The sequence below is a fragment of the Lolium rigidum genome, chromosome 5 (genome assembly GCF_022539505.1).
Source record: "Lolium rigidum isolate FL_2022 chromosome 5, APGP_CSIRO_Lrig_0.1, whole genome shotgun sequence".
NCBI lineage: Eukaryota > Viridiplantae > Streptophyta > Magnoliopsida > Poales > Poaceae > Lolium > Lolium rigidum.
Window position 1 is genome coordinate 218668899 of NC_061512.1, and position 25494 is coordinate 218694392.

The 25494-nt window shown below is 41.6% G+C and overlaps 2 long non-coding RNA genes across 2 annotated transcripts; one reads left to right on the forward strand and one right to left on the reverse strand.

Moving 5' to 3' along the window:
- Positions 1-916: 916 nt before the first annotated feature.
- Positions 917-6138, reverse strand: LOC124655449. Its single transcript, XR_006988685.1, has 5 exons — positions 5503-6138; positions 5144-5337; positions 2880-2983; positions 2132-2315; positions 917-1175 (listed from the first exon to the last, which is right to left on the reverse strand). It is a non-coding gene; the product is annotated as an uncharacterized LOC124655449 (long non-coding RNA).
- Positions 6139-15134: 8996 nt separating this feature from the next.
- Positions 15135-19827, forward strand: LOC124655319. The gene is made up of 4 exons (XR_006988633.1): positions 15135-15222; positions 16887-16994; positions 18823-18955; positions 19206-19827. It is a non-coding gene; the product is annotated as an uncharacterized LOC124655319 (long non-coding RNA).
- Positions 19828-25494: the final 5667 nt, after the last annotated feature.

Genomic DNA, 25494 nt, shown 5'->3' on the forward strand with positions numbered 1-25494 from the left:
TAGGTGTGGTATTGTGGTGTGTTGGGGTATTAATAGAGTTATATGATTGCTAATTGTATGTGGCGTTGGTCAATTTACGCAATCATATGCCATATGAATGATTTCTATGCCTATGATTTCCGCCCATAAAAATAGAGTACGTGAGCTGCTCAAATATGGAAGTGAACTTCTCGATATCAGTTAGTGAACTTCTGATCGTGGTATAAAAGTTTCATGAATATCCAAAGTACATGAGTTGCTTCAATATGTAAGTGAACTTCTCGATATTTGTTAGTGAACTTCTAGTCGGGGTATAAAAGTTACATGAATATTCAAAGTACATGAATTGCTCCAATATGGAAGTGAACTTCCTCCGAAGCTCCAATAAGCGTGTCAACAGAATGCTCACTTTGAATGCTCAAATAAGTGTGTATGGAACTGTTTTTTTAATGAACTTCCTCCGTTGTCCTAGTGAACTGGCGTACACATATGTAACCTAAATCATGTAATTCCCTGTACATGCATTAACAGAAACATATCATGGATGGCAAAATTGAACTTTCCAGTTGCATTAACTGAGTTTCAGCAATAAAAGTTAAACTAATAATTATTAGTACTTCTCCACAACTAAACAGAAAAAATTGCGACATGTTCAAGGCTAACTTTTTGTGGCAATTGTGCTGAACCCGTAGCACATTTAATGTGAACTTCCAAGCGAAAAAGTACCAATGAACCTGGGAAAGAAAAGTGAACTGTCTGGAGCTAACCAAGTGAACTTGACAACCAAAGGTAAAGTGCACATAATAGCAAAATCAGAGTGAAAGTACTGTAAACGAAGTGCAAGTCACAGGAATACATTTCCAATCATAAAAAAACACTCAATCTGTAAATGAAAATCACACACACATAGCAAGCCACAAGTTCATAGTTACACAGGTCATTGAGCAAGTTCGCAAACCAGCTGCTGCATCTGTTTTCACAACCCAGCCAGACGCGGTTCGCGAGTAAATTTATACTCAATACGCTAGCAAGTGACCTTGAAACAGCAGCCCAGCTTGTCACCATCATTTCTGTTGTACGCAATAGCCAGATTAGGCGTAACATACTCGTATAATCTTCAACAATCTTCATTATATTATCTGAGGCTGATATACCATCTGTTCGTTTGGGTTCCTCAAATTCACATGAGATTTTACCTGAAACAACAAGATGCCTGTCAGTCACTTTCTGATAACTCTATGCTAATAATTACATCTAGCTCCACTAGCATCAGCATGCGCGTGTAGGTTCAAATAGGAAACATAGCATATATATGAGTTGAGAGATTTGAAGTTCAGACCATTTAGTGCACTTCTCAAAAACATGGATTACGCCTTCTCTGAGAAATATCCGAACTTCTCCACGAACAAACTAGTATTTGATGATAACATATATACTTTGGTATAACCGAACTGCTCACAGTTAACATGTGAACCACCCAGTGCTATGAAAAACACAAGCAAGTACGGTCAAAATAAAATCAAAAGAGTGAACTCCATATGAGAATAGAGCGAACACACATACACACAGCTAACCTAAGAAGAGTGAACTTTTCAGGAACAAATAAGTGAACTTCTCCATAGCAAAGAACAAATAAACCACATGAATTAATTTTATTTGTATAAATAGAGATGCTATTTTTTCTAGGTTGGCTGACAGTGAACTTATGGCAAAGCTTTCACCACAGAAATAAAACTTCTACAAAATGATATGTAAACTCTTCTTCGTAAGCAAAATGAACCTCTACATTTTATTTCTTTCCTGCTTGTGGTTTTAACTAAAAAGGTAGACAAAATAAACTTCCTGATAATAAAGACGAACTTCTGAACTATACTATTCCATACTTAGGGTGGACAAGCGAACTTGCATTTTTAATAAAAGCGAACTTCACAGTCTATGAAACAATAAATTTTCAAACAAAAATTAGTAAACTTCATATGTGAACTAGGTGAAATTGTTTTTATGTGCAGCTAATGCATCAATGGAAACTGCACGACGGCTAATACATCAGCAGCATCCAACAGTATATCATGAGCAATGATGAACTGTACCACAACATATTTGCTACTGTACTGTTTAACTGAACGTTTTTCCCCTCACGCAGTGAACTTACCCTAAAAAGAGATGTGAACTTCATAGCCAGTCAGTTGCAAAAACATCTCAGCCTAACGAGGAACTTGGTGTGCACTGATGTTCACCAACGCCGATGCGGAGGTAGGTGCGCCGAGGGATGTTCGCCAATGCCCATGCGAACTGCAGTGCTCCACAATTATATCCGAACTTCTAGTTTTCTACATCTGTACCATCAACAAAGAGTAACTTTTCAGCATATCAATGGAGAACTTCCACGTGGTACAACCATAAAAGTCAGTAACGAATAATGTAAAGAGAAAGTGGCAATATGCAAGTCAGAGACGAGATTTTCAAGTTATAAATGAGATGACAATAGTAAAGATTCTGATTCAGTAGTGTTTCTTACATGTACGAACAAAGGGCATCATAAGGATAGTAGTGGACACCAGTATATTCTCAAAAATAAAAGAAAACAGTACATAGTGCTCTCATACAACAAAACAACACAGAGAGTGGGAAGGTGCAATCGATAAAGCTTGAACTAATGTTACATCGCCGAATATCATAGGAGAACACATAATTTATATCAATGATTTCAGTATATGATGTCTTAACACAATGCAAAAAAAACCCATGTTGAACATATGGTAGAAAATGCCAAGCAACCAAGTCAGGAGCAAACCACTCTATTAGAAAGTGACAGAAAGGTCACAATAACTGCTGACAAACTACACTTCCTGACAGGATAAAACTAAATTTTCACATAGAGAATAGGTGAACTTCCTCACGAGGGCGATGTGAACTTGCTGACAAAATAATTGAAGAGGCGAATTCACGGGAAAGAAGAGGCGAGCTTCACAATATAGTTGATGTGAACTTCTACCATGTGCACCTGTAAAAAGACAGAACAATAAATTGTGAACTGCAGTTTGTCCGCTTATGTTATCTCTGCAAATTTTACATATATAAATAGTGAACTTTCAAGTGCATACAGATTGAACTTCATAGTAAAACAAATACAAAATCCATGTGCGGCCAGAACTTCCTTTTAAAGAATGAACTCCTAGTGAATACCAAACAAACATCCAAGATGTTGAACTCTTTGGACCGAAGAAAATAAACTTACAAAATGGAGCCCACTTCTATTTTTTTATATATAATGAACTGGCTATTTTTCTCGTATGTGCACTTCCGGACAAATATACTTTCTATTAGTTTCTCTATAGAGTAGGACTAAAAAGAGTGAACTTTTTTTTGACAAGAAAATGAACTTCACTCTTATATTCGCGACGAAATAAAAATAACAAACTTCGTCAAAACCCTTGTAGAGTTAACATGTCGTCACTTGTCAGAACAAGCATCAACAGATAAATGAATAACCGAACTCCTAGGCTAGAAAAAACGAACTTCCATGCCATTTTATCTATTCATACAAAACAAAAAGGGAAAGTGAAAAATAAAAAGGCAGCCCAAAGCAGGTCCTATCAGCGGTTTAGAGCAGCGCCTATTTTTTAACTTCCCTGCAGATTGGTTTTGCTTTATTAATTTCTGAACTACAATTTTCTGTTTTTTACATGGTAAACTCTACTGCATTCTTGGATTAGTATTCGATCACTTTTGGAGAAGCAAACTGTTTTCATATTAAAAACATTTACTGAGCACAAACTATTTTTATAAGTTCTGGAAAATGCTAAAAATGCTTTTGCCATCAGGAGCCCCAAAGGTCCTGCCATACAGATGATACAATTTATTATCTAGGGCGCATTATAGTGACCTCAAAAAGAAATGGTATAGCATAAAGCTAGATACAGTGTTACACTCGCAGAACAACATAGGTATGAACATTGATTCACAATATACATTTGAGTTTCAGCACATTATAAAAAGCAAGTGAACTTCACCTCATAGACGAACTGAACTTTTATCAATTAAAATAGTGAACCTCAGAACCACACTGTTTTAACTAGAATTCCATGTACTTGACTGAACTCTGTGGTAGGAAGGAAGTGAACTTCAGACTAGATTTTTTTTTTAACTTCCAATTGTGTGTTATTACATCATCATGAACACAGGATTGAAAATTTTGATGGTCTTTGCCTAAGAAGCGGTGACAGAAAAGACAACTTGGCTGAGAAAGACAACAACGCATTCCTATACGCAATCCACTATTTTCCGTCATCTACTGCCAACAACACCAGGAGGAACTGCAAACGACCACCACGGCGAGCATATTTGAGCAAACTACTCGATTTTAACAAGTGTATTTCTCAGGTCTAACGAGTGAACTATCATCGGTGATAAATTTTACAGGAATTGTAGTTTTTTACAAGAATGTTTTTTCGTGAGAGAACAAACAACATATAGCTATGTAGTGAACTTTCTTTCTTTCTTCAAAGCGCAGCTATATTTACTTTTACAGTGTTTTGTGCACATAATTTTCCAGTGGTACTTCACAGGCAGAAATTAGAAAACTTGCCAGGCTTACGAAGTGAACTGTGGGAAGAAATAGCTTTAAACTTTTCAACATAACAAATAGAACTCCCAAATCGCTGCAAGTACTACTCCAAAATTCAAAGGTGGCTGAACTTCCTGGCGCACACCGCAATTTTATCTCTTATCTATCGGCAGTATAGAACCCAAGATACAAAACAATATAAGTAGAAGTTCATGTCAAATCACATGCCCCTCTACTCCCTATATCTAACTAAAATCCAAGCTCTTAACACATTTTTTCCTCCGGTTGTGAACTGAGAAAGAAAGCTACCAACTAAAAGTGCTTCCAGTATCAACGCACTAATTGGGAAATTAAACCCCCACTCTAGTAAACTTAAAAAAAGTAAACTTCACGTTCTTGTGGAATTGAACTTCTTCCCATCAAACAAAAGTAAATTTTAAAACCATAGTGCCGTATTCAGAAAACAACAACTTCCAGCACATGCAAAGTGAGCTTCCAGAAAAAGTTAATGAACTTCTGACAAAATTGGATTTCACGTACTTTAAACAAATAGAAAGCCTTCATATATGATGGACTGATCTTAGTGACAGCACATACCTTAGCATTTTTTGCGCCAGGATGGTAAGCTCTCTGTAGTCTTTTGAGGGATTCAACATGATGGACTGATTCGCCTGTGAACTAAAGAATTTCAGAGGCATGATGCACACCATAGACTGATCTTCGGAAGAGCACAAGACTGAACTTCACAGTTTGCTTTTTGTGTGATTGATAGCTAGCGATTAACAAGACACCTGAAATATGGAAATATTACTATGTTGAGGAGTTCACTTTTCTGCACGAAGTAGAGTACGTGAACTTCAAAAGGAAATTTTGAACCCTCACTGGCTACTATGGTAATAAAAGCATCACACCCGTTGCTATTCTAAAACAGATATACACACACGTTGCAAAAATACCAGAAGATTGACGTCAGTGGACGCCCGCAGCGGCGATTTTGAATTCCAACTTGCCGTAGCGCTTCTGAATTCCAGCGACGGTGTGATGGCGCCTGGCAAATTCTTTACCGGTAGTAGTTTAGCTCTGAACTAGGTGCAGTTCTGAAATGAAACATCATAAATTCAGAACTAGCAAGGGTTTAGCACAACTACAGGATCGGTTCTTTTGTGCCACAAAAGATAGAGAAAAAAAATACACAGGCATATAAGTTCACATAGTAGAAGTGAGCTCACTTTTTAAACACAAAGAAAGTGAGCTCCTATGATAAAACATGTGAACTTTGCCAGCGTTGAAGTGAATTTAGTGACTTCAAAATGTGAACTTCGTTGACAGTGAAGAGAAAGAGAAAGAGCAGTCGGTAGTTCACTAATCCGACAGATATATGAACTTTCAGCATAACACACATAGCCCATAGCAGATTGCACTGCATCAGCTCAGAGGAATTACACTGCGAGCAGCAGTTTACAAACCATCCATCAGCAGAATAGTCCTTTCCTACCATTCCAAAGCATCAGCGTCTATTTTTATTTGTATTACTGAACACATATACAAGAACAATCGACACCTCTTTATCCATGCAATGCAAGGGAAAATCAAACACCAGATCCCTGCAAGATCATGATAATTTGGTCATATACCTGAGAGCTTTAGGCAGAGAAAAAGTTGATGTGCTGGGGCGATGCGCCATCGTCCGGGATGGAGGTCGACCTGCAGAGCGCCGCAGACCGTCCATGACGCAGGTGGAGGTGTTGGGCGCCGCCGGGGTGGGAGAAGGTGGGGCGGCGCGATGGGGGAGGACGGGGCGGGGCGGCGCGATGGTGGAGGACCGGGCGGGGCGGGGCGGCGCGCTGCTGGGGGACGGGACGAGGGCCGATGCGGGCTGACTGCGGGAAGAAGGTAGGAGGAGGGTCGAGGCGGGGCGGGGCGGCGCGCTGGGGGAGGTCGAGGCGGGGCGGCGCGATGCTGGAGGATTGGGCGGGGCGGCGCGATGCTGGAGGACGGGGCTGGGGCCGATGCGGCCTGCGGGAAGAAGGCCATGCGGGATTTGGGTTTGTGCGGAAGGGAGGAAGGTGGGGAGGAGTCCGGTCGGTCAGTTTTTTTTGTTGGTAGGAAGGGGGTTCTAGAATAGCTATTCTAGAACCCCTCTTAAGGGGGGTTCGAGAATAGTTGGGCTCTATATATATATATATATATATATATATATATATATATATATATATATATATATATATATATATATATATATTCATGCTACACCCGGGTGTAGTTACTCCCACGTGTGTTTCACATAATTTAGTATCTATCATACCGAAGAGTATATACATGTAGTATGAAGTATATAAGAATATTTTAGTAGTATACATACTACTTTGTAGGTAGTATGTACACTTTTTTACGTACACTATTTCTTTACGTATAAATATGCATGTATTTTGTATATATAGTGCAAACTATGGGTGTATTTAAATTTTTTTCACCAAAGTTGGTATGAAGTATCTTAGATATAGTGTACGAACATACTCAAACCAATAAAGTATGTTATATATACTTCCGTATGATAGTATATGAGACATGTGTGTAGTTACACCCAGGAGTAGGAAGCTCAGTTGGGGCACCATGGTGCCCAGGCACCATACATCATGACCGTACAATTACATCGTGAGTGCCAGATTGCATGATAGGTGTATAAAGGAGAGAAAAACACTTTTCAAATATCAACAGGAGAGAGAATGGACTTTCCAATTATCAGAAAGAGAGATAAATCACTTCCCAGTTTGTTGTGCAGGTTTCCTTTTATGATTCATGGTGTCGAGGCACCATGGTGCACCAGTTAGTTTACCTTATATATATATATATATATATATATATACATATAGAGCCCAACTATTCTCGAACCCCCCTTAAGAGGGTTCTAGAATAGCTATTCTCGAACCCTACCGCCCCTCTCACCCCGCACAGAAAATCTGGACCGACCGACCCGCTACCTCCGAACAGAACCCACCCGACCCGGCCCAGCAACTACCCCCAACCAAACCACCTCCTTTCTGGACTTCCTCCACCCTGATCCACGAACCCCCATCCGCATGCGCCACCGCCCGGATCCCGCTCGCCTTCTGGTTCCCGCCGCCGGTCGGGGGTGTTGTGCGCTCTCCATCCACCAACTCCCCGCCCCTCCTTCCTCAAGCGGGACGCCCATCCTACCACCATGGCACGGCTCCGGCCTCCGACCTCCATCACTCGCCCCCGCCTCCCTTTTCTACGGCGCGTCCCCGGCCTCCAATCTCGACCGCGCGGCGCCGCCTCCCTCCTGCACGACGCGGCCGAGTCCCCACAACCTGCCGCGCGGACGGACGCCATCGCCCCCACCACCTGCGGCGCGCACGCGACGCCGCCGCCCCACCACCTGCCGCGCGTACGGATGCCGCCGCCCCCACCACCTGCCGCACGGACGGACGCCGCCGCCCCACCCCCCTGCCGCGCACACGGCGGCCGCCGTCACCCATGCCGCGGAACGGTCGCCGCCGCCCTCACCCCCTGTTGCACGGCCGGCTGGCGTAGGGGACGCCCGACCCCTTCCCAGCATCTCGACTGTCTCAGGCCAACGGCGCCGCTTCCTATTTGGTGAAGTTCACATCTCCTGCAATTTGTTTTTCCAATTTTGAATTATTTTGTTAACTGAATTTTGAAGTTCACAAATGGAAAAATGTGTAGTTCAGATATAGGTATTGATCATTTGCATCGATTGATTCATTGGATTGAAACAGAAAATAGAAGTTCACCTCAGTCCACACATGATGTTTACTTGCTTTTGTTATGGAAATTCGTTTTGTCCACTGATTTCGGTTAAAGCACACATAAGAGTACTCCTTGCCCCAGTGATGTTCCTCATCGCTGCTCCGGACTCCAGCGGCTTGGCCCCCCTCGCGCCTTTAAATACGGCCCCGCTTACTAATTGGTGAAGTTCACATCTCATGCTACTTCAGTTTAGATATTCTTTCTAGTTGAATTAGTCTTTCCAATTTTGATTTTCTTTTTTAACTGAATTTTGAAGTTCACAAATTGGAAAATGTGAAGTTCAGATATTGGCGCAAAGATGCAACCATTGCTCTTGGTACTTGGCCGCGTCAATGAACTCGCAACCAGGCCCTTACCTCATTGCTTCTCCTAACTCCGGACGGTGATGCTCGTAGTCGTAGATGATTTTGACTAGTGGATCAAATACCAGTTCCGTGATTCACTTTATTGCTTGGCATTCAACATATAAAGTTTCCAAATTTATTGTTATTAAAGTTCAGTTTGTACTAGTGCTAAGTTCACTATTTTCTTGGTAGAAAAATGTACTCTTGCAAAGATCGCTAGAGTTCTTTGGGCGGTTAACTTTGTATGCGATAAAAAAGTTCACTTCTGTTAATATTATCAGTTCACTATTTTTAATACAAAGTGTGCTGCTTGTGAATCAATATTATTATCCAGGAAGTTCAAGTACAATAAATAACGGGTATGCTTTTTTTTCAACAAAAAGTTCAGGTGTGTTACAACAGGGATTATACATTATAGTTAGGAACGTTCACTTTTCCCCATCTAGAAGTTCATTAATTCTTAACATTGAATAGATGGTGCTCGTCCGGTTGAATACTAGAAAAATCAAATAGCGCATTTCGATTTCTGGAAGAGGTAGTTAAAACCTACACATTTTATGTCACTATAGTGCTAAATACTAATTACGGAGAAGTGTAGCTGTAGTATTCTTGTCACATATCTTGACCCTATTTAGTTCGAGTTAACATAGCCTTGTCCTATTCAAGGCGGCAGATGGCAGCAACACCTCCCGTTCGGGCTCCAGCGCTCACCGGCGTGGACTTCCGGCGCCGCCGCAGTTGACTCCCTCCACCATAGTGTGCAACACTAGGTAATTTTATGGTAATCTTTATTTGTACAACTATGTATGCATTCCATTGGTAACACGATATGTTTTTGTATACACCAATGATCATAAATATTTGATGTGACTTTACCGTGAAATTAGTTTATCATGGTATGTCGTTGTTTTTCTTGCTGTTTTAGACAATGGCCTAGGTATCTTTTAGTTCCATAACTGATAAAATATTCAGGGTGTGGTAGTCCGCCGTGCAGTGCCGGGCAGTTCACGTGCGTTGGCCTGCTAGTTTTTGTCCATGGTGTCAATGGTGGTGGGAGTTTGTGGTGCCAGCCGGGACTGCTCGGAACTGAACTACCCAACCATCTGAGTATTGTTAGTGCATATTCATTTGACGGGATTCAAAGCAGTACAGCCACCGGGTGCTATTGCTGAAATGTTGTTAATCTGAACTGGTAAGCAATACAACCGTCGGGTGCTCATGGACCTATTGGCTTGAATATTGGTTTGCCTCGCCCTTTTTTGCATGTCGATATGGATGTACTAGTAAGGAAAAATGCATCTGTATGGATGATGCATACATGGCTAGCTCTAGTAGTTCACTCTTAAAAGCTCCAGTAGTTACTTTGTATGAAAGAATGTTTATGCCATGTATGTATGTGTAGATGCATGTTGCTAGAAAAGAACAGAATTCACTTTGTCAGAGAGCAAGGTTCACTTCTATATTTGCTCGAAGTTAGATTCATTAGATAGCCTGATGTTAATTCACATTATTAATCTGTGGAGTTCACTTTTGCAAATACGTGTAGCTCACTTCTCCAATGCTTGCAGTTCGCTTATCATACTTCAAAAGTACAGGAGTATGTTGACGTTTGTTTTATAATCATGCTTGAAACAGAGATAATAGTGGACATATTGCTCATAAATTTGGGCACTTCGTTTTCTTTTGTCGCGGTTCAATTCATATGCACTTGAAAGTTCACAGTTTTTATATGTAAAAGTTACAGAGATAACATACTCAGACAAACGAGCAACTCACAAAATTATTGTTTTACTTGTTGTACGGGTCCACATGACCAGATGTTCACTTCATATACGTGTGAAGTTCGTCTTGTCGGCAAGCTCAAGGTAAGGAACACTGCTTGATGAGCTTATGCTATATCGGAGAGACATAGAGAGAGAGGTGCGGACGCCTCCAAGCTGTCGTGAAGCAAAAACATATGACTGTGTTGTTGAATTATCAATTTGATGCATATTCTAGCTTGTCTTCCCGTCAGTTGGTAATCTAGAACTAATGGATAGGCAAACATTTCTATAGCTAGAATAGACAAGCTAGAAGCCTAGAATATGTCTGTGATGCCTATTTGAGGCCAACAAAATTCACATTACGGAAACATTTCCCTGTGATGCCTATCCTAGCTTGATTGCTCCCTGGCAGTTTACTTAATTGACTTAGGAAGTGCACTCGTTCAAATATGAAAATTCGCAGTTCCCTTCGCAAAGCCACGGAAGTTTTATGACCTGCCAGGCTTCATGCCCAGGTTGGTCTGCTCCTCGCAGTTTTAATCGTGAAGCTCACTTCTCTTAATTCGCGAAGTTCACATCTACTACTATTTTCATTTTATATATTCCTGAATATTTGTGAACATATTGTATCCCAGGTTAGCTAGAGCCGGGTGTTGCATAGAGGGAGAATGGGAGTTGATTTCTCCTTCGTGTATTCCATAGAGGAAATATAAGTGGGGTGATGCTTCCTTTGGTCTATATAGAAGTCTAAGAGAAAAATAGATGGCGGCGCTTCCTTTTGTCTATATAGTGCTATGTCTAAGAGTTCACTCTTCTGTCTCTCTGAGAATGTTCCCCTTTCTTGAATAAATAAATTTAGTTTACCATAAAAGGAAGTCCACTTATTAAACAACAGTAGCTTATTAGCTTAAAAAGAAGTTCAACGAGTATAGGTTAGCTTAAAAAATCCCGAGGTTCAGTTTTGTATTCTTCGGAAGTTCTGTTTAGTATTTCTACTGAAATTCAGTTCAAGGTCATGTAAAATCAAAATTAGAAACTTCACATTCTCTATTACATACAGTACACTTATTCGGTATTGGTCGTGCAGATTCATTTGACAGGATGCAAAGCAGTACAGCTGTTGGGTGCTCTTGCTGCAATGTTGCTGATACGAACTGGTAAGCATTACAGCCGTCGGTTTCTCGCGGACCTGTTGGTATGAATATTAGTTTCCCAGCCTTTTTTCCCGTGTCGATATGGATGCACTAGTAAGAAAATGCATATGTATGGATGATGCATATATGGCCAACTCTAGTACTTCACTCTTAAAAGCTCCAGTAGTTACTTTTTATGAAAAAAAATAATGTTTCTCTCTTGGATGTATGTGTTGAACTAAATAGAAAAGGACGGTGGTTGCCAGGTTTACATCAGTAATGTCAGTTCACTCTTTTTTTTTTGCAAGGAGTTCATACTTAATATATCGGAAAGTTCACGTCTTCCATATAAAAGAAGTCACATGTTCTATCATTGGAGCTCGCTTTGTTTGTGTCCAAATATTATTAGTGCACTAATTCGGTCCAAGCGGTACACTCCAGTTGATGGAACTACAACACTAACATGTAAGGAAGTGCACTCTTTTAGCTCAGGCTGTATATTTTTCGCTGGGAAAGTTTAACTAATTTTTATCAAAAGTTCACATCATCGCCAGAAGTTTAATTCTTGCTGTCATTTTACTTCATCGATGAACAAAACTGTAAAGTTTGTTGTAGAAAACGCAGATTATTTTTTAGATACTACTACTAGTACTGGTGTTCATCTTGTAGAATCTAGTACTGCTCTCTCCTTTGAATACTGATCTTTTTTCTGATTTGTTTGGAAGATAGCTTCAGCATTTTGTGATCAACTATGTTCTTTCATTATAATAAAATATTTTGAGTTTTTATTCACCTAATTCTATTATTTGATGCTAGGTACTTGAGAAGCCCACTCGCATCGTCCGAGCATCTCATGCATATACAACAAGGACTCCCTGATCACAGCCAAATTGATGAGGCAATGCTGCAGAGGATGAGGACATAAACGTGTTGCTAGCCCTACACTACTTCTTGAAAGTGGATGCGGCTTAGCGGTCGCTCCATGTCCATGGCGTTTTCAAGCCCAAATGTCGCGCCACGGTGGAGCATCGCCAGGACGGGCATGGCGCTGGCTCAGTGAAGCTCACTGATACTAATTTGTGGAGTTAACTTCTCTATTTGTGAATTTCTTGTGTCCTGATACTTCAATTTAGACTATTCCCACAAGATGGATTTTTATTTGAGTCTACTAGATGGATTGTTTGTGAAGTTCGCTTCTGATATTTGCGCTGATGGGTGGATGACTTCTGTGTATTAATTATGTGTGAAGTTCACTATTATGCATCTAGGGGAGCAGTACACTTTGTGAGGAAGATGTTCAGTCACGTATGAAAAAGTTTATTTCTTCGGTAGGAAGTTGTGCATTGAGTGAGCATGTAGTGAGCAGGTGCCAGTTTATGTGGTTTTGAATTGCTACTTGGCTATGCATGATTGGGATTTCTAGTTTACAAATTTTGTTTCTTAGCATATTGGTGTGTTTGTGCAATTTCTGAGCAGTAGAAATTGTTCTATAAAATTGTGTAAAATGTGCCGCAGTACACATGCTATGCATTCACTTATCATTGTCAGTACACCATTCACTTGTCTTTGTTGTGCGGTCCGTTGGAAAAAAGAAAGAACGTGTATATATCTTTGATGCAAAGACCACTCGTTTGGCTTTGGCATTAAACAAAGAAATTATATTTTTTTATAGGGAAGTTTGCTCTTTAGACGTCACCAGTTCACTGTAAAATAATTACAACCTCCAAAATAGTAAAGGAAAACAAAACAACCAAAAACTCCGTAGAATGAACTTATCATCAAAGTATAGTGAACTACATGCAGTTTCTAGTTTATTGTTCCAGCTTGCAACAGTTAACTAGTTCAACATTGGGAAACAAGCTAGAAATTTATATTTTATTAATATTAACTTTGAACATGGGGGAAGTTCACTATGAACATACTGGAAATTTGCTTTTCTCAAACTTCACTTTGTACCTGCGCGAAGGTTCACTTTGAACATGTAGGAAGTACATTTTGAGAATGTCTAAAACCTTTATACCGCGACCGGAAGTTCACTAAGATGTATCGAGAAGTTCACTTCTATATTAGAGCAGCTCATGTACTCTATTTTACTGGGCGGAAATCATATGCGTAGAAGTCATTCGTACAACCTCTTATTGCGCGAATCGATCCGCCCCACGTACAATTAGGACTCATATAACTCTATTAATACTCCAAAACACCGCAATGCCACACCTAATCAATTTGGATGAGCCAATTTTAAAAGTTCTCATGTCGGCGTTATCTCCGCTTTTGTGTATATCTGAAATTAAACTTAAACCATTTAGAATTTGGACAAAAGTTTAACATGGAAAAGTTGCGCCTAATCGATATCTTTTCAACAAACTTTTATTTGAAACATTCCGACAAGTGGTTCGGAAATAAATCCCAAAAAACAATTAGAAAAAACGAGAAATTCGGAAAGCGAATCACGTATTTTCAAATCTGCTCTTATACTGTAAAGAATTTGGAGAAATTTTCTACATGAAACATGTGCGCCTAGTCAACAGCTTTCCAACGGTATATCATACGCGTCAATCGGATAAGCCGATTGAAAATTAAACCCCCAAAACTGCAAGAAAACAGAGAAATCCGCGAAAACGTTGTTTTGTATATTTAAAATTAGTTTTAATGATTATAGAATTTGGGAAAACAATGAACATGAAAAAGTTGCGAAATTTCCTTGCGAATTCAACGGTATATTATACGCATCAATCCGATAAGCGGTTTGAAAATCATCATGAAAATACTGTCCGCACGAACATGCAATTCTGGTATTCCGTCGAGAAGTTCACTAGGAAACACCCGGAAGTTCAGAAAGGGTTCGAGAATAGTTATTCTCGAACCGGTTCGAGAATAGCAGACCTATATATATATATATATATATATATATATAGGGCCCAACTATTCTCGAACCCCCCTTAAGAGTGGTTCTAGAATAGTTATTCTCGAACCCGCACCCACCCATGGGAAAAACGTCCCGTACCGGACCGCCTACTACCACCAAGCCCCACCTAACGAGCTTCTGAACCGCACCGATGCAACACCCTATCTGCCCCCGCGCGCCGCCCCCGCGTCCCCCCACCGACGAGCCGCCCCTACCCTCCAAGCCGGCGCGCCTCCCCTACCCTCCAAGCCGGCGCGCCGCCCCTACCCTCCAAGCCGGCGCGCCGCCCTGCCCTCCCCAACGGCGTGACGCCCTGCTCTCCCCGCCGGATAGCCACCCCTTCCCCCAACCGGCGAGCCTCCCTGCTCCCACCCCTCCAGTCGCGCGGCCCCTCCATGAGCGCACGTCCAGGACAGCACACCCACGCCTCCCCCTGGAAATCTCTGCGAGCAGGAGGGGTCCTGACGCGGCGGCCCATGGGGGACCTCCGCGAGGCGGGGACGGCGATGTTCCCACTGGTGACAGTCGCCGCCCTCGAGCTCGGCTTCCCAAGGCGTTGCTCTGAAACTCCCGAGCCGCACCAGCCGAGCTTTTTCCCCCGTGCTTGGACTTCCACTCTCGTCGGTCAAAACTTGCGCTCGCGCCGGTCTGGACTCCAACTTAGTGCTCCACGATCTGGCCATCGAGTTGAACTGATAAGCCTGCTGGTGGTACTTGATCTGTTGTGCTGCTGCTGGTACCGAACTGTTCTTTCTCTGTTTTACTGTCCGTTTGTCCTCAATTTTTTTTTTTATCGTAGAAGAGAACCAAGCCTCGGTAGATCTGGCAGCAGGTAGTCCGGTGCCAATACCCCAAGCTCCAATCTGGTCATCTCACGTTGCAGGCACCATGGAAAAAAGAAACCCATCTTTTTCTCTACGATTTGCTCTGTGATACTCAACACAAATCATGGCTTTACTTAGTTCTGCTTTGTTTTTGCATATATGTACTTTCCAATCAGTTCCTTGCAGCTGCCAGAGCCAATATTCTGCAATAGTTTGCAGGTTTGGTAGCTTATTTACTTCTGTGACATCAACTTGTTTCGATAATTCATATTGTTTATTTGCTTAAAATTAACATTATGTGGTTGTTACTTGTGCGTGAACAACTGAAATACTGCACAAGCACACTTTCTATACTTCGTATTTTTTGCTACTAGGTACTTACTTTAAAAACTACTGCTCAAACATGTCGGGAGATAGAGAAATAAGGTACATGTATGTGTTGATGCATCTATTCATGCGTGTCTGACTTTAAGAAACGTTAGACGTTCAATTTGTTTATGAAAGGAAAGTTCACTTTTGATTTTATAAGAGTCAGTACGTCCTGCGTTTATTATGTTCAGCATAGTAAAAGTTTGTGGCCCGAAGTTCATTGTCAGCCAATCTAGAAAAATTGGCATCTCCATTAGTGCATAGAAAATCAATTCAACTTTACTTGTTGTTTGTTGCGGAGGAGTTCACTTGTTTGTTTTTAGAAAGTTCACTCGGCGTCTCGAGAAAAGTCCACTTTATCTATGCAATTCTCTGTCCTTCGTAGCAAAAATGAACCTAGCCGGCGCAAATACTTGTATAAATCTTGAGGCAGGTCTGACAAAAAAAATAGAAGTTCAGTTTATTAACATACAAAGTTCACCTTTTCATTTTAGAGAAGGTTCCCGTCTGGTATGCTGTCTAGACTACGTTCGACTCAAGGCGCTGCTACCGTTTGTGCGTATTCTGGTGGCTGGAACTAGAGTTTCTCAATTTTCTGGTCGATGTGAGCTCGGCGGTAATTTCACCTTACATGTATGTGTGTGTGTGTGTGTGTGTGTGTGTGTGTGGGTGTTCATTCTCTTATGTTCTGGAGTTCACTCTTCACTCTTCTGAAGTTCAGTTCGGTGTTATCTGTCATGGAAACTTTTGCACATAAAGTTTAGTTTTTCTTCTTTGGACGGTCCCTTTCTTTCTCTTTATCTATTTGATATAAAGAAACAGAGGTTGATCCTTCTACGGAAAAAAAGGTAGTTCACATTGTTCACCATTGCGAGTTCACTTGTAATTTTTTTGGAGTTCGTTTTCACTTTAGTTCGACCTAGGCAGTTAGGAGTCTCTCATGCCCGAAGTTGGCCTACTTACTGCACTGTTTTTGCTATGCAAAAATAGTAATGATGTATGCAATCTTATTCTTGGCCGTACGTATTTGTGTTTTTTCAGCACTCGAGCGATTCACTTTTAAAATTATGATCAGTTCCATTAGGCCAAAAAAAACTGCAGTTCACATTCATACTAATGAGCTACTTAAATCTCCTTTCTTGTAAATAAGTTATATCAATTACCATCGACTATACACTTATTAATTTAGATAAGTGCACTATTGCAGGGTTTGCCGGTGCAGAGCAGGAGCGAGGATCCGAGCGCTCCGTTCCGAACTCCAGCGAGGATCACTCCAGACCTCCATCGAGCAGGCCTAGTTCACATATGTTTTCAGGTAAAGTTCACTATCAGGGGAAAGGAGTTCAGTAGGAAAAAAATACATCAGCTTCCTACCATTGAAAACTGGCATGTTACATAATACTGTGACCAACTTTTGCCATTCTTTTAGTTGCTTTTGTATAAGTTTTTCCCATTATAGAAGGGGGTTGCAGAATTACTGTCATTTCCTTTTTATGAGCTCTTACATTTCCATTGTGAAATTTGGAAAATAACTATGTTGAGTCTGTTTCTCCACTTGCCTTTCTGACAGAAATCCCTTGATTACTTAACTGAAGCTACATGAATTTGTGCTAACATGATATGCCATGTTATCTCACTGAAATTTTTGCGGGCATATCTCCTCCTTTACTCTTTGTATTTTGTTAACACACTGTGCTGTCATAATGCCCGTTGAGCAATAAAGTTCAGACATACTTTTTTAGTTCGAATGATACACATGCAACAAAGAAGTTCACTTTTTTTAAGAGGGCAAATTCGCTGTTTATTATTTGGAAGTTCGTTTGTAAGTATGTAAAATCAAATTTATCGCGAAGTTCATCTTAACTTTTTCCGGAAGCTCACTCTCTTTGTGCCGGAAGTTAAATTCTGGTTGCTAGCTTTCCTCTAGCTGTCTAGATGGGAAATTCACAAAAAAAATGCTAGGCATGTGAACACTTTGTGTGGAAACAAAGTAATTTCTTTTCCAAATTATTGGGGGCTTCACTTTGTTTTCCAGGAGTTAGCCTCGTTCATTTTCTTGCGGGGAAGTTCACCTATGTCTTCGTGAAAGTTTGGTTTTTATATTACAATGAACTTCAACGCTACTGACTGAACGGATTTTTTGTCGGAACAACTCGATCGACCAGCAAACAGAAGTTCAGTTTTGCTAACATGATAAGTCCACTTACATTTTTTTGGGGAGTTCATTTCGTCACAGGGTTCATTTAGAAGGACAAACATAACTGTGTGTTGCGTTTTGACTAGTTCGATTTTATTCATCGAAGAAGATCAATTCATACATCACCAGAAGTAAACTATTATGGCAAAAAATGTTCAATTCATGCGCTCAAGAAAGAACTCCAACAGTCAATGCATCCTGAATGGTGGAAGGGTATTATCATTTAAGGAAAATATGTTTGGTTTCACTTGATTTTCTTGTTAATTGGTAGATGTGAGAAGTGATTGTTGGTTCTGTTTTTGTCTCTGAAAGTTTATAATCCGAGGAGAAAATTAGAAGAACTTCTATTATTTCTCTATAGTCCTAATGAAGAGTTCAAGTATAATAGAATCCTTGCTTGCTTCTACTCTGAATTATTTTATATTTCAGTCCGAGGTCAACACAGTAGCATTTGCTGATGAAAGTGGAAATCTCATTTATTCTGGAAGCGGTGATAATCTGTGCGAAGTAGCTTGCTCTTACAAACTATTATTATGCTAGACAATATATATATATATATGACCGAATTTCATTTAGATTTATTCACCATTTGAAACATATGAAGTGTGAAGTATTTTTATGTTGCAACCTTCTGAAAGACAGTAAACGCTGATTCTGGATGTTTTTTTGTCAAATAGAGTGGCAGTTGACATGTCATGATTCCTGACAAAAAAGGAAGTTTGAAATATCAGGAAATGGACGATGTGTTAGCTAATTTTCTGTAGCATTTTATCAACCTTTTTTTGGTAGCTGAAAGATTTGCATTGTACAGGTGCATAAATAACATTAGATGGTTCAGTAGCTATGACAATATCCCAACTTATCGAGTTTGTTCCTTTAGTCCAGTTCATTACACCATTTTTTATGCAAAATAACTGCTGCTAGTTCATGCGTGTACTCCTGGCAGCGCCACCATGAACTCCGGCTCTCCCGCATAGCCACAGCCGCCACGGGACAAGCGCCGCCACAGGAGTTCACATGCCCCCGCCGCGGTAGTTCACGTCGCTCTCCGCAGCGAGCATGTGCAGTTCTACCTTCAGGTATGTTAACTGTGCCTCTTCAGCTGTCCGCTGCGCTATTTTGGGGAGTTTGCAGTGCAGTACCATCTGTTCCTATTCTATTTTCAAGTCTGGTATTGACCCCTCTTTGTAAACAAATAATATAGCCATGCATGTGGTATTTTGAGTATTGATGAATGGCCATTTTTATTATTGCCGCATGTCTCTTATCTATCATTTTTACTATTTTTCAGTGCTAGCAATTGCTAATTAGAAGTAATTCTTGCTACAGATTCCAATGTGCTCAGTTCTAACTGCAAGTAGAGCACCACAAGAGTTCATTGTGCCTCCCTCAGTAGTCCGTTGTGCGTAGCCGGGAAGTCCACGCGCGCATACACTGGCAGTCCTGTGCGTGCTTCCGGGGAGTAAAACTACAATACACCGATGTTTAGCCGCTGATTCACATGCGTGTCCTCTGAACCGTTGATTCTTAGTTCTGCAATTAATACTTGTCTTAGCTTGTTTTGGGGTGATGTATTGCAAATTGCAGGGATAAAAATAGGTTAATGGCTTGCTGTGATTTCTCCACTCTAGCTTATAAAGGTGCACGACACCTACTCTGTGGCGCACAGTTGGTTGTGGTTCAGACAAATAGAGTCGTGGAGTTCAGAAAGAGACCAGCATGTGTGAAGTTTAGAGACATGCCTTGACGGAGTTATTCTGAATTGTAATCTGTAGTCATTGAATATCTGGTAGCATCTCAAGTTCAGGAAACTACAGCTCTTTACAGTTTTATCTTGTATATGATCATTTCGTCTCCAAGAGGAAATTCACTCCGCATATAGTTTATTTTGGTTGTAAAATTCTACCAAAGTGGAAGTTAATATATTTTTGTGTTGTACACTTCTCTGAAAAAGTGGAAGTTCATTTTCTACCAAGCAATAGTTCACTTTAAACAAGCTGGAAATTTATTTTTGTCAATCTTAACTTTGTAAGCGGAGGAAGTTCACCATGAACATGTTGGAAATTCACTCCGCATATAGTTTATTTTGGTTGTAAAATTCTACCAAAGTGGAAGTTAATATATTTTTGTGTTGTACACTTCTCTGAAAAAGTGGAAGTTCATTTTCTACCAAGCAATAGTTCACTTTAAACAAGCTGGAAATTTATTTTTGTCAATCTTAACTTTGTAAGCGGAGGAAGTTCACCATGAACATGTTGGAAATTTGCTTTTGACAAACTTCACAACATGTCAGAAATTTGCTTTTGTCAAACTTCACTTTGTTCCGAGCACGAAACTTCACTTTGAACATGTTGAAAGTTCATTTTGAGCATGTATGTAACTTCTATACCACGGTCAGAAGTTCACTACCAGATATCCAGAGGTTCACTTCCATAATCAAGCAACTCCATGTACTTTATATTTTTGGGCGGAAATCATACGTATAGAAATCATCCGTACGACCTCTTATTCCGCAAATCGACCGGTGCTACGTACAATTAGCACTAATATAACTCTATTAATACTCTAACACCTCGCAATGCCACACGTAATCAATCTAGATGAACCAATTTCAAAATGTTCTCGTGTCGGCGTTATCTCCATTTTTGCGTATTTCAAAAATTAAACTTAAACCGTTTAGAATTTGGAATAACCTTCAACATGAAAAAGGTGCGCCTAGTCAGTATCTTTCCAACGCAATATCATTTGGAACATTCCGACAAGTGGTTCGGAAATAAGACCCAAAAAACAGTACAAAAAATCGAGAAGTTAAAAAAGTGGAATCACGTATTTTCAAATCTGCTCTTAAACCACAGAGAATTTGGAAACATGTTGTACATGAAAAAGGTGCGCCTAGTCAATAGCTTTCCAATGGTATATCATATGCATCAATCCGATAAAATGTTTGAAAACTAGAACCCCAAAACTGCACGAAAATAGATAAATCTGCAAAAACGTTGTTTTGTATATTTAAAATTACTTTTAAATAATAAAGAATTTGGGAAAACAATGAACATGAAAAAGTTGCGAAATTTCTATACGAATCCAACGGTGTATTATACGCATCATTCCGATAAGCGGTTTGAAAATCAACATGAAAATAGTGTCCGCACGGACATGCAATTCTGGTATTCCGTCGAGAAGTTCACTTGGAAACATCAGGAAGTTCACAAGTGGTTCCAGAGAAGTTCAGATGCGACGGAAGTTCGCTATATTTCCTGAAGTTCACTTCAAACTAGACTCAAGTTTCGGGAGTTTGCCCTGTACAATATTGAAGTCCGTCGGGAAGTTCAGATTATGGGAAGAAGAAGTTCAGATCCATGTACCGGGAAGTTCAGAAAGGGTTCGAGAATAGTTATTCTCGAACCGGTTCGAGAATAGCAGACCTATATATATATATATATATATGCAAAATAGTGGGCTACCATGGGTGCTAGCTACGCACCCACATCTAGCCATTAAATCAACCTGTAGGCCATTTCCCACCGCAGATCGACTTAATGGCCGTTAGTTGCTTCTTTTTCTCCCTTTCCATCCGACCCAAACCCACCACCCATCGGGCCCACCGCACGTGGACGCCGCTCTCTCTCTCTCATCTGACCCGACCCCCACCACAAACGCCACCAGTCCACCACTCGCCCCTCTCCCTTCCTCCTAGACAGTGGGAAGGCGGCCTGCCCACTCCCCCGGTCTCCTCTCCGGCCATCTCCTATGCCGCCTGCTGCTGCTTGCCTTCCGCGTGTCTCGGCTCGCCTAGCCCCTAGCTCCCGCTCTGGCCATCTCCTACGCCGCTTGCCGCTCACCCTGCAGCAAGATCTCGTTTGCCGTCGGAAAGGCACCCTACACCTCGCCATGACCAGGTCCTCCTAGCGGCGGGGGAAGTCCATGAGTCGTGCGGTGGCCGATGGCCTTTCCTGATCCATCTCTGACTAGGTCCTCGACCATGTGCCAGGAGGAGAAAATGTCTCCGTCCACTACTCCCTCAATCAATTTTTTTCCCAGATCTTCTTTAGATCCCGGTTTAGTTTGCATTTTTTGTGATCTTGGGAGGGGAATAAGGTTTGAGGTTGTATTTGTTGTTCAAGATCCATGCCACTCCATGTCATGTTTGTTGTTTTTGTGATGGATTCTTGATCTGATATGATTTAGTTTCCAAGACCCGCCGCCGCGAGACTGACTGATATTGGTTCGTTGTTTTTATTGATGGATTCTTGATCTGACATGATTTAATTACCCGGTGCTAGCCTTGGTTTCTTTTCACGTCCTATCTGAATTACTATCCATAGAGGCATACGTTCCTGCAGTCCCATGTGCATTTGCTCTTAAAGAGGATTCTGTCGTGGTGGACGAGAGCAACGCCAACCTGCCCCGCCTCCATCTCATGCCGACAGGGGCACATGGCGCTCCTCCTGGCTCCTAGCGGGCCGCCTTCCTCCATCTCTTGCCGGCTCGGTGGCGCGCCACCCACTCCATCTCCATCGCCCGTCGGCGCTCAATCTGATGGAGTGGAGGCCATGGGTGCCCGCCGTCCGTGCGATATAGGGAAGAGAAGGCCAAGCTCCACCTTGCGTGCGATGCTGGCCAAGCTCCACCCCACGCGCTCCGCCCCGCTCTAGGCACTTCCCGCGCCGCCGGTACTGCTCGATCCGGTGGTCGATTTTCGGAGCTCGATTCTGCGGTCTATTGGGTGGTCGATTTGATGCTTGATTCAACGCTCAATTCGGTGGTCATTTTCGGTGGTTGATTCGGTAAGATCAACGCCCGAACCTCAGCTTTGGATTTTACTTTGGATTTTTACTCTGGGAATAGATTAGCGGCCTCTATGACTAGCAAAAGTTGCCAAAAATAAATGCGCTCACTTTACTGATTGTAGAATTAGTCCATGTCCAGTGCACAAGTCCGACATAAATTGTCAAAAGAATCGCGGCTAGTATGTACTGTAATGTATGTGAATCATCTGACGAGCATGTATTGTTTGTTAATCATGGAAGCCTTACAGTATGGCATGCATACCATGGTCGTTGGTCGCCACATTACAGCCCTTTTCTCTGTTTTGAGCTAGCTAGATACTTATTATCTTCAGTGCTTCTAGCCCTTTTCTCCTGATTTTTGTTTGAAACGATGTTGATGCAAATTGGTGGTTACATGTTTCAGATAGTTTGTCAGTTTGGAGACCAAACGAATTGGTCCATCTATTCTTACACGATTTCTTGCACGCATTCTTGCACAAATTCTTACATGAATTTTTTCATGCACTCTTGCACTCATTCTTGCAATATCCAAAGGCTATATGCACTCTTAGACGAATTCTTGCATGAATTCTTGCACAAATTCTTACATGATTTTTTGCATGCATTCTTGCACTCATTCTTGCAATATCCAAAGGAAGAAACATATCAAATTTTTCCATGGTACATGGATTTAGAGAGGTGCAGCACTACAGCAATTAGACTTTTTACTTACATGTTCTCTCTCTCAGTATCAAACCTCGGGATGCAGGTCACTGGGCAACTAGTAGTTATAGAGGAAGCATGTACCCAACCTCGGGATGCAGGTCATGACTAGCTCGTCTCGTCTGACTTGTGTAGATCATTTGTTTTCTTTGGCAATTAGAGGAAATTGTAAAGTATTTGTTCCCAGATTCATTCTTCGAACATGTACTTTCGGTGGATGCCATATCAGATTGCAATGAATTGTTCACAGATTTTTACATTTATGTGAGGATTTGGTCGTGAACTTGCTGGAGCTAAAAGTGCCCGTTTGCAAATCTGTTTTATTTTCCTCCAAGTTTTTTCTAGAGACTGCTAGTGTGGGTCGTATCTATAATCGATTCAAAAAAGCAGTATTTGTACATTTATGCGAGGATTTCGTCTCGCTGAAGCTAAGTGCTTGCAAGTCTGTATTTTCCTTCTCCAAGTTTTTTTTGTGGGGGATGCCAGTTTAGCTGCACTTCGAAATGGCAGTTCAACTGCACTTTAGGATACTGATTAAGCTGCACTTTAGGATACTGTTTCAGCTACACTTTAGGACGATGGTTTGTGTGAGCAACAGAGCTTGTCTAACGGACGTTAAAATGCATGAATCACTGAGCAAGATCAGATGGCCAAAACAGCATGCGTAGCTAGCCACCATGGTAGCAAATCCGCGTCGATATATATATATATATATATATATATATATATATATATATATATATATATATATATATATATATATATATATAACACATCTTACTTGATCTTAGAGCTCCCCTGAATTGATTATGCCTTTTTATTTTAAACAAAGTTACCACTGCAATCTGCATCTGTTAGGTCATATGACTGGAATTGTGACAAAGAAAATTGGATCATTAAACATTACTCTCATGTCAAGAAACCACACAAATCTTCATTGCTACATGTCTCACGTTCTTAAGCAGAAATATTCATTGCTACTTGTCTCACAAAAGGAAATCTTCATGCCACTGAACAATCGTTTTTCAATCGAAGCTATTATATTCGGTTTATTGCATTTTGAAAAAATCAGCTGATAGATAACAAATAGATAAACACATAGGTACCCTTTTGTCGTGGCCCGTGCCACCACCTGCGACAAAAGGGGCTGATCCGTGGCCTTTTTCATCCAACGGCTCCGGCCGTTTTAATTCAACGGCCTGGACCTCAATCTGTGGACTTGGGCTCTAGGCCAATGGTGGCCTTTTCTGATTTTTCTAGTGTTTTTTTTTCTGTTTCTTTTCTACTGGCCACGCGTCTCCGCCGCCGCTTCCCCGTGCCACGTGTCGCCGCTGCTTCCACGTGCCATGCCCCGCCACTTACCCGTGCCACGTGTCGCCATTGCTGTATCCGGAGCGCCAAAGTAACCGGGAGTAAAGCTATCGGTTGGATAAGGATGCATGTGTCCTTTAGTCCCGGCTGGTGGGTGCAACCGGGATAAGACGCATGTTTCCCGCCAAGACGGCGCGCGGGAAAGTTTCCCGCCAAGACGTCATGCGAGAAAGTTTCCCGCCTACAGGCCTCTATAAATAGCTCCTACGTCCCCGTCTCCCACTTCACTCACCGAACCCTAGCCCATTTCACAATGCCCCCAAAGCCGCACCCGCCGCCGGTGGAGAGGTGGACCCGCAGCTCGTGGAGATTGAGGAGTGGGAGGAGCTTCAGCATCAGCTGCGGCAGGAGGGGGCAGCCAGGAGGGCAGCAGTGGATGAGGTGGACCCGCAGCTCGCGGAGATAGAGGAGTGGGAGGAAGCAGCGCTAGCGGCTACCATAGAAGCATTTGAGAGGCAGAGTCTCCAGGAGCTGCATAAGCAGCGGCGTGTGGCGGAGCTGGATAGTGAGGAGATGCATAAGCGTCGTCGTGAGGAAGAGCTGTGGCAGGAGGCGGCAGCCAGGAGGGCAGCAACGGATGCGTAGAAGAACTAGTCGAAGTCGTTATTTAAGTTTAAATTTAGTTAATGTATCTAGTTAAATTTCAATAAAGTCGTTGTCGTTATTTAAGTTTTGGTGGTGGCTTTCGACCGAGATGGTGGGTTAGTTTATATACCTCTTTTATCCCTAGTGGGTGCTCAAACCGGGACAAAATA